This window comes from Peromyscus maniculatus, chromosome 18 (assembly GCF_049852395.1).
Source record: "Peromyscus maniculatus bairdii isolate BWxNUB_F1_BW_parent chromosome 18, HU_Pman_BW_mat_3.1, whole genome shotgun sequence".
Lineage (NCBI taxonomy): Eukaryota > Metazoa > Chordata > Mammalia > Rodentia > Cricetidae > Peromyscus > Peromyscus maniculatus.
The window spans coordinates 4,054,943-4,072,890 of NC_134869.1; the positions used below are offsets into that span (position 1 = coordinate 4,054,943).

Consider the following 17,948-nt stretch of genomic DNA (forward strand, 5'->3'; position numbering starts at 1 on the left):
ACCCCCATCTTTCCCACCTGTCCATCATCTCTCCATCATCTTAGTGGCATTAGGAGCTGCTGTATCTCATGCAGGTCTAGCATTGATGGTGTACTGAAGCCAGGGGCCTTGAACCTAACCAACATCTCATTACACAATGAACATTTGCAAGTTAAGCTGTTGGACTTCCCTCTTTTTGTTCTGTCGACTCCCATCTCCAACTTTAATTGTGGATTTGTCAGTTTCCATCCACTTTCTCATCCAGGTTGGGGGATTCGTAGTTAAATACTTTTCAAGTGGAGTGTTCTGTATGCCTGGAAAATTTATTCCTTTTCACCACACACATGTATATTATACTATTTGTGTTATTCATAATAGATTCTTTCCCTAGTAAAACTTATTGTTCCGCAGTTTACTTTGGCGGTAACATGGGTACTAGGACATTTTAAAGAACTCGGCCTTTTCCTGCCTCCTTACTCTGATACTCTGCCCATACATTTGTTTTCTATTCATCATAGAGTGAAATCTTTTGTGGTTGTTTATCTAGTCTGGCAATTTCTCTCTCATTAGACCTTTATGTTTAATGCAATTACATGGTTAGTTTGAGTCTTCTATCTTGATAGTTTTAACTTCACAGGTTCTGTCCAGAATGTCTTTCTGTGTCTGCTTTTGGGTTTTTATTCTATTTATCCCCTCACCTAGATTGTTATTTAGACATCTTTTAAAAAAATTAATAGCTTTTTTTAGGCACTGGAGGCCCATGGGCTACTAAACTCAGAGCTCCTTCCTTGGTGACTTATGTCAGAAGCTGCCAGACCTCTGGAGCTCATCCATTGTGTGTTGTGTCAGCCAGACCAAATAATAGTTAATAGTTTACAGATTATTCATGCCAAAATTTCTGTCTTTTGTTATGGTGGATTTCAAAGCTTTTGTAATCCTTCTTAATTAAATATACATGACGTATGACAATGTGGTGATGGAATTTAGGCACACTGTAACTTTCAGTGACTAAAACTAATGAAATGCTAAGAAAGCCCTTATAATGTTTAAATTTTATGCAGATTTATTTGCATCAACTTTATACAACTCAGATTTCTTACGTGGTCCAACTATTTTATATACTACTGTAAATCTTTTAGGATTCTGGGTTCCAGAATGACCTTATAGTACTTATAATTTATTAATTACACTCCTTTATTCTTACAACTGAGAGTGTGAGAATGAACTGACGTCATGTACAGCATCCATGCAACCCTCTCTGCCTCTCTGGTTCCAGAAAACTCAATAGGGAAATTTGGAGAGAATACTTTTAAAATTCCACATATGTGTTTATAGGGGGAGGTGTGTGCACAGGAGAGCAGTTCCCACAGAGATAAGGAGAGGCTCCAGATTTCCTGGAACTAGGGACATTGGTGTTTGATTATGAATCACTGTGATGGGTGATGGAAACTGAACTCAGGTTCTTTGAAAGAGTACAGTGTGTGTTTTTCTGTGAGGCCAACTCTAGCCCCATCATTCAAACATTTTAACAGAAGTTTAGAAGATAGTAAAAATGTAGTCATTATGTTTCGTTTTATTAAAATCTATAAGCCCTTATGCATATAAGTAATTCTTTTTCTGTTTTGCTACTTTTGAAATTAATCTTATTATTCTGTACATATTAATTATACAAAGTTTGTAATTTGTTCATATACATCCCCTCACTACCCTATTATACTTCCTCCATCTAAAATATGTGCCCTCACGCTTCCTCAAAAATTTTCCTCCTACTTTGATATTTTTTTCTAGATTCCATTTATGAGAGAAGATATGGGATATTTGTATTTGGAGAATTGTCTATTTCTTAAGTTTGATGATACATAGTTATAGCAATTTTCTTGAGGATTATATGATTAATTTTTTCTATAGTTTTTCTTTATTGAATTATCTTGCATTATTTGTGTATATCATGCTTTCTTTATCCATTAGTATATTGGTAGTCATCTAAGTTCATTCCATAAATCATCTGTGTTGTAGGTAGCACAATGATAAAAATTACAAACAAACTCACATACACACATATACATAATCCAGTATAGTGAGTTCGCTTTTAGAAGCAGGCACACCCAGGAGTGACACAGCTGGTATGTCTATGTTAAATTTTCATTCATAACCATCATTATAGCATCCACAGTACCCAGTATGTTTATTTTACAATAAACATAGCATATATGCTCCTTTTTACACTTCCTATGCAGCATTAAACAATTAGATTTGGTGAAAATTGTAATCATTAAAAAGACACTTAGAGCTGGAATTATGGGGCAATCTAAATATTATTCATCACCACAGGATCATTTGTCCTCTTCTGTGTTTACATTTTTTATATTTCACTAGTGTGAGAATGGGTCTGGGGGCCCAAGAAAATGACCACATAATCTGTAGTGTTTGAGCCAGGCTATAAGTCCTGCTGCAAATTTATTTTAATGCAAGTGATTGCCATGCCTTCCTTACTCTGAGTGGTCAGAGCTTGACCTCATATTACTGCATGGCTGGTTCCCTCAAAGTGGTCCACTTGGTAAGCAGAATGCACTTGTGAGTACCTAGTATAACTTTGCACACATATTTGTATCTCACATATATGTTGGCATTTGAGATACTATCTCAGATATGGTCATTATGAAAAATTGTTTTCAGCATGCAAGAAAATGAAACTCTGTTCTTTATCTTCTACCATACGCAAGCTCTGCACCAAATGCATCGTAGATGTCAAAATGAGACCTGATACCCTGAAATTGTCAAAGGTCACAGTATAGTAAATACTCCCACTTCCAAGAACAGGTAAGGGATTTCTGAGTAGGACTCTCATCCAATAGTAAATAAGACCAAATTCAACAAATAGGATCTTATGAAATATGACTTTTTATTTCAACATAAGCAAATATAATTTAAGTGGTGGCCTACAGAATATGAGAAAATCACTGGGCGAAAAGAGAGTGTGATAAGGTGGGGTGAGAGAGATACTTATTCTCTTTTGGTGGAGTATTTCATAGGGTTAAGAAGTATTGGCTGGGGCTGGAGAGATGACTCAGGTGTGAAGAACAGTGACTGCTCTTCTAGAGGACTCAGGTTCAATTCCCAGCACCCACATGGCAGCTGACAACTGTCTGTAACTCTAGTTCCAGGGGACCTTTGCACAGACACACACAGGCAAAACACCAATGTACATAAAATAAATAGAAAGAAAGAGCTGGGCGGTGGTGGTGCACGTCTTTAATCCCAGCACCCAGGAGGCAGAGGCAGACAGATCTCTGTGAGTTCAAGGCCAGCTTGAGCACTCGGGAGGCAGAGGCAGGCGGATCTCTGTGACTTCGAGGCCAGCCTGGTCTCCAAAGCGAGTTCCAGGAAAGGCGCAAAGCTACACACAGAAACACTATCTCGAAAAACCAAAGAAAGAAAGAAAGAAAGAAAGAAAGAAAGAAAGAAGGAAGGAAGGAAGGAAGGAAGGAAGGAAGGAAGGAAGGAAGGAAAGAACGAAGAAGAAAGAAAGAAAGAAAGGTAGGTAGGTAGATAGATAGATAGATAGATAGATAGATAGATAGATAGATAGATAGATAGATAGATAGAATATGAATAACTGTAATGTGTGGCATCACAAAGTCTCATATTAGAATGGGTGACTCATGAAGACTAGAATTCTGAATGTGTCTGCATGACTTGTTTGCAGCTGAATGAGACAGAGGGTCTCATTTCTTCAGTTCTCCTTAGTTACCACCTATTTAACCTTGGTATTGAAGGGCCTTGTTAATCCTGTAAGTTTCAGCTTTCCCAGCCATAGTTTAATTGCTGGGTATTATGAACCTTCATAGAACTTTCTGAGACTTAAGGAAATAGCCCTACCCAGGGAAGAGCACACCAGTTGGATACTCAATATTAAATTATAAGTCCTGAGAACATATATTCTAGCTATACAGAATGATTTATTTACATTTAGGAATATATAACTACATGCATACACACACACACATGTATAAGCTTATAACAGCAATTAATGAAAAGGCAGGTCATAAATGAGAAAGAGAGCAAGGAAGAGTATAGGGAAGGTTTAGAAGGATGAATGAGAAGAGAAAATAATGTGATTATAATCTCAAAAATAACAGAAAAGAATATCATGTCATAATAAGGAAAATTGTTATACAACACTTCACCCTTTCCTTAAAATGTTAATTGTTTCCACAAGATCACTTTCTTCCATTGGGCTCTGCAAAGGCTGGAGAGCCACACACCAGTCCTGAAGTCCCTGATGAAGCAATCATTTAATTTTCATCTCTTCTGTAAGCACAGCTCCATCATGCCCAGTAAATTGGCCATAATGTACTGCTTCTCTCATACATATATTTTTCTTTCTTTTTTCATTAAGAATTTTTTAAATTTTATATAACAACCACAGATACCCCTCTCTTCCCTCCTCCTGCTTTTCCAGCATTTCCCCCTTCAACCCACCCTGTACTCCCTCCTCCAACAAGGTAAGGCCTCTAATGGGGAGTCAACAGAGACTGGTCCATTCAGTAGAGGCAGGTCCAAGTCCCTCCCTCTGCATCCAGGCTGTGCAAGGTGTACCACCATAGGTAGTGAGCTCCAAAAACCAGCCCATGCACCAGGGATGGATCCCGATACTACTGCCAGAGGGCTCCTTAAGCAGATCAAGCTAAACAACTGTCTTGATTATGCAGAGTGCCTAGTCCAGTCCCACAGAGGCTCCATAGCTGTTGGTCTAAAGTTCATGAGTTCACTCTAGTTTGATTTGGTTGTCTCTGTGGGTTTCCCCATCATGATCTTGATGCCTCCTTACTCATAGAATCCTCTTCTCTCTCTTTGGCCAGACTCCTAGAGTTTGGCCTGGTGTTTGGCTGTGGATCTCTGGATCTGCTTCCATCAGTTACTGGATGAAGGCTCTAGGATGACAGGGTATTCACCAATCTGATTACTGGACTAAGATGGTTCAGACACTCTCTTCACTATTGCTAGTCATCTAAGCTTAGGTCATCCTGATGGAGTCCTGGGAACTTCCCTAGTACCCAGTTACACCCTATCCCCATGATTTCTCCCTCTATCATGGTATCTCATTGCTCTTCCATTATGTCCCTGTTCCAGATCCACCATCCTGTTCCCTTATTTTCTCATCCCCAACCCCCTACCCTCCATCGCCCCCTCCTCCCCTGTTTCCTCATGGAGATCTCATCTATTTTCCCTCATAGGGTGATCCATGTGTCCCTCTTAGGGTCCACCTTGTTACCTAGCTTCTCTGGAGATGTGGATTGTAGTCTGGTTATCCTTTGCTTTACATCTAGTATCCACTTATGAGTGAGTACATATCATGTTTGTCCTTCTGAGTCTGGGTTACCTCACTCAGGATAACATTTTCTAGTTCTATCCATTTGCCTGAAAACTTCATGATGTCAATGTCTGTTACTGAAGCATATTATTCCATTGTGTATATGTACCACATTTTCTCTTCAGTTGAGGGTCTTCTAGGTTGTTTCCAGGTTCTTGCTATTACAAATAATGCTACTATGAACGTAGTTGAGCATGTATCCTTGTAGTATGACTGAGCATTCCTTGGGTATATGCCCAAGAGTGGTATAGCTGGTTCTTGAGGTAGATTGATTCCCAATTTTCTGAGAAACCTCCATACTGATTTCCAAAGTGGCTGTACAAGTTTGCATTCCCACCAACAGTCGAAGAGTGTTCCCATTGCTCTGCATTCTCTCCAACATAAGTTTTTTTTATCAGTGTTTTTAGCTTAGGCATTCTGACATGTATAAGATGATATCTCAGGATCATTTTGATTTGTATTTTCCTGATAACTAAGGATGTTGAACATTTCCTTAACTGTCTTTTGGCCATTTGAGATTCTTCTGTTGAGAATTCTGTTTAGATCTGCATCTCATTTTTAATTTGATTGTTCAGTATTTTGATATCTAGTTTCCTGAGTTCTTTACATATTTTTTAGATCATCCCTCTGTCAGATGTGGGGTTGGTGAAGATCTTTTCCCATTCTGTAGGCTCTCATTTTGTCTTATTTACTGTGTCCTTTGCCTTACAGAAGCATCTCAGTTTCAAAAGGTCCCATTTATTAATTGTTGCTCTCAGTGTCTACGCTACTGGTGTTAGATTTAGGAAGTGATCTCCTGTGCCAGTGCATTCAAGACTACTTCTACTTTCTCTTCTATCAGGTTCAATGTAACTGGATTTATGTTGAGGTCTTTGATGCACTTGGACTGGAGTTTTGTGCACGGTGACAGATATGGATCTATTTTCAGCCTTCTGCATGTTGACATCCAGTTATGCCAGCACGATTTCTTTTTTCCATTGTATAGGTTTGGCTTCTTTGTCAAAAATCAGGTGTTCATAGGTATGCAGATTAATGTCAGGGTCTTCAATTCAATTGATTGGTCCACATGTCAGTTTTATGCCAATACTAAGTTGTTTTTATTACTGTAGCTCTATAGCAAAACTTGAGGTCAGGGATGGTGTTGTCTCCAGTGGTTGCTTTATTGTAAAGGATTGTTTAAGCTATTCTGGGTTATTTGTTTTTCTATATGAAGTTGAGTATTGTTCTTTCCAGGTCTGTGAAGAATTGTGTTGGGATTTTGATGGGGAACGCACTGAATCTGTAGAATGCTTTTGGTAAGATTGCCATTTTACTATGTTAATATTACCTATCCATGAGCATGAGAGATTTGTCCATTTTGTGATATCTTCTTCATTTTCTTTCTACAGATACTTAAAATTCTTATCATACAGATCTTTCACTTGCTTAGTTAGAGTTACCCCAAGGTGTTTTATATTATTTGTGGCTATTGTAAAGGTGATGTTTTTCTGATTTCTTTTCAGCCCATTTATCACTTGTATATAGGAGAGCCACTGGTTTTTTTTTTTGAGTTAATCTTGTATCCTGCTGCATTACTGAAGGGGTTTATCAGCTGCAGGCATTCCCTGTTACAGTTTTGGGGGTCACTTATGTAGACTATCATATCATCTGGAAATAGAAAAAGTTTGACTTCTTCCTTTCCAATTTGTATCCCCTTGCTCTCCTTTTGTTGTCTTATTGCTCTAGCTAGGACTTTGAGTATATATTGAATAGATATGGGGAGAGTGGACAGCCTTGTCTTGTTCTTGATTTTAGTGGAATTGCTTAGAGTTTCTCTTCATTTAATTATATGTTGGCTGTTGGCTTGTTGTAAACTGCCTTTATTAGTTTTAGGTATGTTCCTTGTATTCCTGATCTCTCCAAGACCTTTATCATGAAGGGGTGTTACTTTTGAGACTTCGTTGTTCCTAAAAATATCAGTTGAAATCAAGATTTGGAATTTTATCAGGCTACAACATCGTGCAGTATAACACCATTTGTATTATGCTATGTCCATATTCATTGGTTACCCAGATGAGAGCTTGGATCATATGGTGAGTAGCACATCCTGGTGTGCATGTATTGAGGATGGTATGTCTTGTAAATGAAATGTATGTGTTCCACACAGCTGGTACTCAGGATATCAACTTATATCTGTATATGAAGTTTGAGTGTCTAAGATTTTCAACAAACATTCTTCTGTGTATCTCTTTTGAGGCCTTGATTGACTATAAAATATCGAGGTCTGGGATCAGAGTTCCCTCTAACTACCAAATATGTTAATGATGTCCATTTGCTTTCATCTGTAAGGGAGCCATTGGCTCCATTGAGAACATGGTATTTCTGGATCCCTTTTGATTAGAGTGTTGGATGAAGAAGAAAATATTCTGCCCACACATCCTAAAGTTCAGGGCTTCAGGGTTTAATTCTTGCTCAGTAGGCTGCAGGGCTCCACTGATAGCAGTTTATGGTCAGGCATGTTTCTCTTTTTGGATTGCCTGGACTTCTTTCACACAGGTCTTGGTCCTTGGCTACTTGATCAGTGTTTGGTCTAGGAAGAGTTCATTGTGGTTGGGGCAGGCTCCATTTAAATTATCTCTTCAAACTGGACTTCCTAGGGTCAACATTACGTCTGGCCACATATCTCTCATTGTGTTGGCAGGAGCTCCCTTGATTTTAGGGTTTGTGGTTTCTCTTCATAAAGGTCTATGGTTGGCTTGTAACATTTGATTTTGCCTAGTTTGTTCTATGAGCTTTGTATAAGCTCTGAATTCTTTCCAGTCAATATTTGCCCCAGACCTCCTTCATTTGGTACTTGGTGTTTTCAGAATGAGGATTAGACCTGGGCATAGATGTTTTCTTGGTTTTCTTTTGGTGTTCTTTCTTTAAGGGGATGGCCCAGTCTCACTTCTCTTCTTTATTAGGCCCCAGATATATTCATAGCGAGGACTGGAATCAGGCCCACTAATTTTCTTGGTTTTGGCCTGGTCTTTTTCAGCCTTAAGGTTATGAAGTGGCCCACATCTCTTCTTGCTTAGGCCCATACTTCATCAGGGTAAGGATTATAGACAGACAGTTTTTTTTCTTGGCCTCTTTCATTTAAGAGAATGTACCTGGTGTTATTCTCTCCTTGTTTTATCTCAGGCTTTTGTCAGGGCAAGTGTTATGCCCCTGTGTTCCCTTTTCTTGCTTTGTCCTGGCCTCTCATTTGAGGGATTGGTCTGGGCCCATGACCTTTCTTCATTTGTCCCAGTCTTCAGGGTCAGAGTTATGCTGAGGCCAACTTTTCATCTTGGTGAGGGCCCTGGCTTCAGTCCATGTAAATTTGAGGCATGGATATTCTCCTTTTCTTTCTTCCAGCCAAGTCTTTTTCTTCTGAGGGATATGGTAGTACTCATTTGCCTTTTGGTTGGGGCCAGCCTCCTTCAGGGTCAAGGTTAGGCATGGCCATTCTTTTCTTTTCTTTTTGTTGCATTACATTTTGTTACTTTTCCTTCTCCTTTGGCCTTGGCTCTTCCATTTAATGGACTGGCCCAGGGATACCTCTGTTTTTCCTCTGGGTCAGAGCTTATTCAGCTTCAGGTTTTGGTGCAGGCCTCTTTTAGGTCAGGGTTTGGCAATTTTATTCTTAGGGTTGGTCTCTGGCCTTTCTGGATAAGGGAAAGCTATTGCTAATTTAGACTTTATTCCTGGTCTTCATCAGGTTCATCCTCAGGTCTTGGAATACTTTTGTCTTGACATCTTGGTTTAATTGTTAATCCTGATCTACTTTCACTTTAGGTACTAAGCATGGGCTTTTTCAGGGACCATATTAGCCTTTACTATTTTCAGGGTATGGTGATATCCAGGCAGTTTTTGTGTTAGAGTTAAGCCTGCTTACATTGATATTCTGGAACTCTCTAGTACCTGTTTCTCTTTAGGATTGAAGCAGTGGATACTTTTGAGTCCAAGTTTGCCTGAAGCTACTTTGTAATTTATAATTAGCCTTGGATTATGCTCAGCCTTTCTGAAAAAAAATAGCATGTGGATATTGATAGAGGACTGTAATTACAGCCCTTCTCTTATATCTCAAGTCTATTCTGAGGAACATTGGCTCTTTCCAAGGGAAGTGGGCATAGACACCAACACACACAGCAGAGACTCCAGATTAAATAAACTGCATATTACACAAACCGAAAGGTGAAGTAGGGAGGAGTCAGTGGTGCTTGGAAGAGTCCTTGCTGTTGAATTGGTGACTGTGGGCATGGTAAAGAGGCACCATGAGCTCATGTGGGAAATTGTTGCTTCTCAGTAAAGATAACAAACTAGATTCCCAACAAGGTCCTTGCTGCCTTTCCTTCCTTCTGTGACCTGCTCCCATGAAGGCGTATCACAGGCAGTTAATATAACAGCAGAGGCTGGTCCTCCATTGATAGGCACATGAGGGTTGTGCAGATCTTCATGGGTCCTCTTATGCAGTGTGGGCATAGTGTCCCCTCCTGTGGGTCATTCATGGCATGCACTATGAGGGTGTTCCTTTGGTCCTTGCTATGGAATCACTTCTCAAAATGTCATTTGTCTTCTACCTTGAAAACCCCTGGAACAATGAACCATGCCTTAGTGATCCCTTTCAAGAAAGCTCCTTGTCGTGTTCACTCACTGATGTGCGATCAGGTCTTTCCACAAAGAATGTCTGCAGTGACTTACCAGAAATTGATTCCTGCTCACATTATTATAGTTGTGAATCACAGGCCACTTTAATAGAGTAAGCTGCCAACCTGTCAAGGGCACACATGTAACCATGACAATAATTCCTTATGGAAAGTCACAAAGGCCAGGCCTCACTCTGCTCAGGGGAGCACAAAGGTGGTCAAGCTGTGTAGATATTTTTGGAGTGGTAATTATGGAAGGTGCCCAAAGGCTACAGCTATCATCATTGCTTGGGGACAGCTTCCTATTCAATCATCCTTTGCTACTACAGAAGTTCACTGCTGAGAAGAGGAAGGTCAGTGGGGATGGGGCAGACTCAGGCCATATGTACACAGTTCAAATACTGGTCTATCATTTCTGATGCTCAGTTTATCTTCAAGATTCTCTGATCATGAGGCTGGTATTGTGCCATCTGCAGTACCTGGGGCTTGGGGAACAGAGCTGTATGAAATTTGCCCTCCAGCCTGTCCCGTCACCAACATTAAACACAACTTGAAGTGGGATTGACCAGAAAGCAGAAAGCCATGAGGCTTTCCCTACCTCCTCTCCTCATGGTAGTTGATGACTTCTGAGGCTGTCACTCACTGGGTAGCAGTGTAACAGCAGTTCTTCCGGTCCCATTTTGGAAAGTGGAGTCCTGGGACAGGTGCTGACTCTGCCTCAGCTGTTGTCACCTTTTCTAACAAATGCTAGTGGAGATTAGTAGTAGAAAACAAGGGACATATCCCACTTTGAAAAAACCCCTTCCGAATCTCCCATTGTCCTTTGCCTTCATGCCTCTCTCCTTCCCTGACAGTTTATCTCTCAAGGCTGGTCTCAGATTTCCTGCAATACTTCTAACTCAGTCTCCTTAATGTGGGGTTTCCCTTTCATTCATTCATTCATTCATTCATTCATTCATTTATTACCATGGATGCTTTTTTTTTGCCCTAATATGACATTTAAGGGTAGTGGGAAGGAAACATCTTAGAGATCTGAAGAGTTAGTCAAAGCATCACAGTGTTCCATTCCTCTATCTTATAAGGATGGAAACCTACACTTAAGAATTGTGGCATGCAAAAAGGAAGAAAACAAAACTGAACTAACATATTTTTCTACTGGTCCTCAACCAATAAAATCTCAGTTATAAAAGAAAAACTCTTCCTTTTATCTCTAGATGCAGTTATTGTAAGCATTATGCTATCCTCAAAGCCAAACAGGATTTAGGGAGAGTGGCCTCAATAAAACCAGCTATCTAATCACAGAGCTTGAAATGCTTTTCCTGTCTGCAGCAGCAGAATTGGGAAGAAGAGAACTTACACGGTTGCCCAGCAGAGATGCCTCTTTGCTGTCTCAGCCTGGATGCCTGTGGTAACAGTTGCAGTAGGAACGCCCCACCTGGAAGTCTTCCAGTCAACATCATTGTATCCTGGGAACCCACAATTTCCTGGTCTTCACCAAGTTCTGGATAGCCAGTAAGTGTTTTTAGTTTTACTTGATGGTGATGATTTACTATAATCTGAAAGTGCAGTAGAAGAGGAAGGAGAAACTGAAAACTTACATATGCTTGGTGTCAAATGTTATCTGAAGCGCTTAACATGTGACATAGATTGTAGATATCCATCTAAGAAAGATCCTGAAACATCTACACATTGTTAGCAACATCTTAGACAACATCAGTATTCTAGAAGCATGGAAATTCCATGCACAGAATGCAGAATGATCAAGTATGCCCCACCCAAAAGTAATAGTGCCACTAACCCATCAGAAAGGATCAGGGCACCATCATTGTTGTGCCACAATACACACATGCTTTTTCACACACTATACTCACATATATGTGCCCACATTCATACATTTAGAAACATGTATTTGTCTATATCTTTGCATGCACACACACACACAGACCCATACACACCCACATGCAACCACATAGAAATATTCATTAAATTAATTAGATGTACAATAATTTGGCATAACAAAAAATAAAAAGAAACAAACAATCCTGTGGTATTGGTACGCATGTGTATGGTATGCATGTTGTATGCAGAACTATGGGTATAGTTATGTGCATATTTTTATAAGTATCTATATGGTATACATAATATGTACAACCATATCTACCTGCATATACATGTGTGTATAAATATAAAGATAAACTGAAATCTCAACTCCCAGACACCAGCCAAGGAGGCAGCAGAACTTTCCGTGTGGCCACCTTGCTGTGTTAGCTCTTTTCTACCTTCAATTCTCAGTACCTGTTATGTTTGTTTGAAAGGCATAACTTTTTTTTCCTTTTACTTTATTTTACAATACCATTCAGTTCTACATATCAGCCATAGGTTCCCCTGTTCTCCCCCCTCCCACGCCCTCCCCTTACCCCCAGAACACCCCCCATTCCGACCTCCTCCAGGGCAAATCCTCCCCCGAGGACTGCGATTAACCTGGTAGACTCAGTCCAGGCAGGTCCAGTCCCTTCCTCCCAGACTGAGCCAAGTGTCCCTGCATAAACTCCAGGTTTCAAACAGCCAACTCATGCAATGAGCACAGGACTTGGTCTCACTGCCTAGTTGCCTCCCAAACAGATCAAGCCAATCAACTGTCTCACCTATTCAGAGGGCCTGATCCAACTTGGGGCTCCTCAGCCTTTGGTTCATAGTTCATGTGTTTCCATTCATTTGGCTATTTTTTTTATAATTGAGTAAAACCAAAATTTATTATAAGCCACAGTCATCCTAGGGACCTCCATGCTATATATATATAGCCTCCATGGTTCTATGGGTTGTGGTCTGATTGTTCTTTATTTTATATCTAGAATCTACTTATGAGTGAGTACATACCATGACTGTCTTTCTGAGTTTGGGTTACCTCACTCAGGATGATTTTTTCTAGTTCCATCCATTTGCCTGCAAATTTCATGCTTTCATTGTTTTTCCTCTGCTGAGTAGTACTCCAGTGTGTATATGTACCACATTTTTTTCATCCATTCTTTCGTTGATGAGCATCTAGGTTGTTTCCAGGTTCTGGCTATTACAAATAGTGCTGCTGTGAACATAGCTGAGCATGTATCTTTATGGTATGAATCAGCATTCCTTGGGTATATGCCCAAGAGTGGGATGGCTGGGTCTTGAGGTAGTTCGATTCCTAATTTTCTGAGAAACCGCCATACTGATTTCCACAGTGGTTGAACAAGTTTACATTCCCACCAACAGTGGTGGAGTGTTCCCTTTGCTCCACATCCTCTCCAACATTGGTTGTCATTGGTGTTTTTGATCGTAGCCATTCTGACAGGTGTAAGGTGGTATCTCAGAGTCGTTTTGATTTGCCTTTCTCTGATGATTAAGGATGTTGAGCATTTCTTTAAATGTCTTTCAGCCATTTGTGATTCTTGTTTTGTGAATTCTCTGTTTAGCTCTTTAGCCCATTTTTAATTGGACTGTTCAGTATTTTGATGTCTAGTTTCTTGAGTTTTTTATATACTGTGGAGATCAATCCTTTGTCAGATGTGGGGTTGGTGAAGAATCTTTTCCCATTCTGTTGGCTGTCTTTTTGTCTTATTGACTGTGTCTTTTGCCCTGCAAAAGCTTCTCAATTTTGAGAGGTCCCATTTATTAATTGTTGTGCTCAGGGTCGGTGATGTTGGTGTTTTATTTAGGAAATGGTCTCCGGTGCCAATGCATTCAAGAGTGCTTCCTAATTTCTTTTCTATTAAGTTTAGTGTAACTGGATTTATGTTCAGGTCTTTGATCCACTTGGACTTGAGTTTTGTGCATGGTGACAGATATGGATCTATTTGTAATCTTTTACATATTGAGATCCAGTTAAAGGCATAACTTTTTAATTCACAACAGAGACACTGTTTTGCCTTACTAGAAAATATGTAAAATGTAAATTTCAAAAAACAGAAACATGAGAAATAATCTTTGATTCCAATATCTAGAAATGAATATCAAAACTTCCTTCAACACTTTTTTCTATAACTGTATATCATTTCAATACTTTAATATTAATCTTATTTTTTAAATTTTTTCTCACCTGAATACTGCAGTCTTCAATATATATAAGTCCTGAGGTATCATTCTCCGTGATGGTAGTGGCCACTACTGTCTCTATCTAAAACATCTTTTAGTTGCCTAGAAGTCGAGTTGTTAATTCCTGCATGGACTAGTTTATGTTTCTGTGTAGACTTAGGAAACATTTATTACACTAGTCTTTGAAGACACTGAGGTAACTAGGGTGAGTAGCATGGGAAGGAGATGGCTTGGTTGGGCTGACTGCATGTGTTGGGAAAGTTCTAGTTCAATGGGTGAAAGGTCATGTCTGAAGTAATAGGAGGCAAAAAGGCAGAACAAGGGAAAGGTATTTCTGACTGCACGCTGCTACTCAGTGTAGAACAACAGATCAGCTCTTACCCACTGCATGACACATGGCTGTCTCAGATTTCCACTTAGCATGGTGAATTGATTGTCCTTGGCTTGCTCTACAGTGGTGTCTATAAAGATGATACAGGTCTAAAAGCATTTGTAACAAATACAGATAAATGTACAAACCCTTATAAGGTATTCTGCATCTGAATTGGTTTATACCAAAGTCCATGCTCAAAGGGTGGTCCAAAAGTAAAATTCTTTTTTGAGTCCATTGTTCTCTGTGATTATGTTGGATACCTATTGTCTTAGTTAGGGTTTCTAGAGCTGTGAAGACACACCATGACCACAGCAACAACTATAAGGAAAACATTTAATCAGGTGGCTTACAGTTTCAGAGGTTTAGTTCATTATGATCATGGCAGGACAAGGAGGCATGCAGGCAGACATGGTGCTGGAGAAGGAGAAAAATGTGGAGAAGAAGCTACATCTTGATCCACAGGCAGCAAAAAGTGCTCTGAGACACTAGGCATGGCTTGAGCATAAGAGATCTCAACCCTCCCCCACTGTAACAAAATCCTCCAACAAGGCCACACTCCCTCCAACAAAGCCACACCCCCTAATAGTGCCAATCCCTATGAGATTATGGGGGCTTCTTACTTTCAAATTAACAAACCTCCAAGATATACTGAGAAGGCATAATAAAACACATTATGGTGGGGCTAATAGAAGATGTTTTTGAGAGGAGAGTACTTTTTTTAAAAAGAGTTGAGTCTTATCATTTGTTTCTACCCATCATAGTTCCTTGTTAGGGACTCCACAACAAAACAGAGATTACCAAAAGAAAAGCATATTCACTTACCTAGTGCAAACTTTCACAGCACAAGTCTTCCTAAGATAGAAAAAAACCAAAAATTGCTTAGACATGAGATAATTTTTTTAAGATTGCTTTCATGAAGAATTAATTGTCATTACATAGAATATCCTGTGCTTAAGAAGTAATCTTTAAATGTGCATGTTTTCACATAATATTAAGTAAATATTCTAATTTACAAAGGAAAGAGTCAGGTATTTTAAATGTACATTAATAGCAACATTTTGACTTCACTTAATCATTATGAAATTAATTAAATATAAAAGCATATAGTATTGATGCCCAGCCATTGAGTGAGCAAAGCACTGTCTTTGAACAGGTCTCATTCTCTGGTCTATGCCACCCCTAGTCAGGCTTCCAAGTGTGAAAGACAAGAACAAAGCCTTCGACACCAACATCTCACTTGTGCCTAAAGTCTCAACAGGAAGAGCAAGCAAACAGGATTAATCCATCCCCAAGAGTCCCCATGCCTCATTCAAATGGCAGTCACCACAAGCTTCACAAACTCCTGCCAAAAACTGTCCCAAGTGACACCCAGCAGCCCCAGATACTCCTTAGTTTAGTGTGGGGTACCATCCCAGGCGCAGGTCAGAATGACTCATGGAGAACATGGAGATCGTGAAAGGGCATCAGTCCTGCTGTGGTGATCATCTCAAGAGGAATTACTGACCCTGCAGGCAGTAGAGACCTGAACAAGGCTACCAAAGAAAGGGAGTCTTCCAAACACTTATCTGGTCTCATATTAGGCTTCTGTCCCCAAATTCTCCAATGTGTAGGGACAGAGGTGCCCATGGCCCCAAAATTATGGGCCCTTACTGTAGATTTTATTATGGTCCTGATACTTGGAGTGGCCTACAGCCTTCATGTTCACCAGAGTTCCTTCCATACCACAAAATGATGCCTTTATGTATCTCCCATGTTTCCCAATACCCTTACCCTTCTCACCTCGGAGGCCTTTCCTGATACTCAACTCCTGGTGGGTCCAGTCATTTCACCCATGCAGCATGACATTGAGCCATGGGCATTTACCATTGCTCCCGACCAGCACTGTGCCACTTAGAGCATGTAGTAGACCTGAGAGTTTATTCTAGAGTTGATGGAAAGTGGAATGTAATGAAACGTGTGTCAAAATGAAAGCAATAGGAGTCAAGCAGATGAATGGCAAATAGTGAGGGCTTCTGGATCATGTCCTCTCTGTGTGCCTTCATCTGTCTTCAGATATGAGCCTGTACCTTTCCTCCATGGAGAGACATGTGGTGCTTCTGACCTGCTTCAGGAAATTGTCAGGAAGTCCTTTCTAGGTTTTATGAGCAGTTTCAGGGGAAGATATGAGTCCTTCCTCACATTCATTCATCCACTCAAAGAACTTCCTATGTCAAGCCCCATGTTTTGATATAGCATATTCTGAATGCTAGCAAGTATGAAATAAAGCAAAAGTCTGGGTATAATTAATGACTGTCCTCATATTTGATACTGAAGTATAACATTTATATAAATTTAAAGATGCATCTCAGTATATCACGTTCTGTGCATGTCATTTTGCATCAACTTTTCAGTGATTCTTGTTTTAAGATTATCTAGAGATTGAAATGTACAAGGTACTTCATCTAAGTGGAATGTTTTTCACTAAGTCTTTGAGACATTAGTATTCTAAAACCTGCAGTAACCACAAAGACTATTTAAGTTCTGAATTGCCTTGCAAATTTTGATCCTTGTAGGAATGTTATATTGGGAGAAGTATGCGATGATTGCTGAAACTGGTTAAATGCTGAAACCTGAACTGTCCACAGTGCTCTCAGAGCCCTGATGCAAACTCTATCCACTCCCTCTAGTCATGAGGTTCCTCCCATCATTGCTTTTCTGGACCATCAAGAGGGATTCCTCATCCTTCCTCCACCCCTAGGAGGGTCTTCTCAATTCTGCATTTCATCAGTCAGGCTTAATAGGTGTTGTCAACCTAGAAGAGATCTAGCAAATCTGTTCCATTCTCACAGTCAGTGAGACTTGGGCAGGATCCTGAACCTATGAGAGCCCTGAATGATGTGTGGCAGTCTAAGACAATTAGCATGCCTGTCCCTACAGTTTTCAATAAACTTCAGTCTTTGGTTAGGAGTGATCTAATCCACCTAATACAGCACACATGGCTGGGAGGACAAGAGTCACTGCAGGGTCTGGGGAGATGGCTCATCCATTAAGAGCATTTATTGCTGTCTCAGAAGACCCACAGGACAGCTAACAAACCTCTTTAACTTAAATTCCACGTGGACTCTGCCCTCACCTGGCCTTTGTGGGAATTGCATGTATGTGGTAGTAAAACACCCCTAAGTATAAAGAAAACGCCACAAAATATCCCAACATGTCTTGCAGGAAATTATCTCTACTCATCTGTTATCACTCATGATATATTTCAAGAAACCCAGAGGCATATTGCCTTTCATTTCCTGATTTCTTTTATACAATTTTAATGAACATTTTTATTTCCTGAGAGGCCTGGAGCAATATATTTTTGTTTCCCTTAATTTCATCTAAATGATGATTTTGTGAACATGTGTGTACAGTGTACCACATTTTACTGGTAGCTAAATATATGACCTCAAAGATACAATATGTCTAGTTCTTTTCTTATGTGGTTGGTATCCATGGAGTAGGCTATGCCATCCACATCCAAGGT

The 17,948-nt window shown here is 39.9% G+C and overlaps 1 protein-coding gene across 3 annotated transcripts in view; it reads left to right on the forward strand.

The window, feature by feature from the left end:
• LOC121830722 (disks large homolog 5-like) overlaps nucleotides 1-17,948 on the forward strand; it is a 249,446-nt gene that overhangs the window by 95,953 nt on the left and 135,545 nt on the right. For all 3 annotated transcript variants that reach the window (XM_076554249.1, XM_076554250.1, XM_076554251.1), the window contains one exon: nucleotides 11,332-11,514. The gene's annotated coding sequence lies outside the window, so the exon portion shown is untranslated. The remainder of the gene's footprint in view (nucleotides 1-11,331; nucleotides 11,515-17,948) is intronic.